The following is a 322-nucleotide window of genomic DNA, read 5'->3' on the forward strand; positions in this document are numbered from 1 at the left end:
CAGAGGCAGAAGAATATTCTCTTATTAACCTCTCAAACTAATGAGTAGTGCAAATTAACAGTCATATACATGGGAGGCTATGATGATCTTTGATTTTAACCCACAAGCACAAGGGCAAATATAAATGGCAACTGCCTGTTCGACATCACAGATCCAATCATATTTGCATGACCAATTTCAAATAACAGTAATAGAAAATTTTGCTACAAATACAGTCACTGCCCATCTGAAAGCAGACTCAGTCTTCCCAGGCTTAATTCACTGATGCCACAAGTCCCAGCTGTTCAAATTTGGAGTTAATGCCTGGTACGAAATATTCAGC

The sequence above is a fragment of the Corvus brachyrhynchos genome, unplaced genomic scaffold, assembly GCF_000691975.1.
Source record: "Corvus brachyrhynchos isolate BGI_N302 unplaced genomic scaffold, ASM69197v1 scaffold126, whole genome shotgun sequence".
Lineage (NCBI taxonomy): Eukaryota > Metazoa > Chordata > Aves > Passeriformes > Corvidae > Corvus > Corvus brachyrhynchos.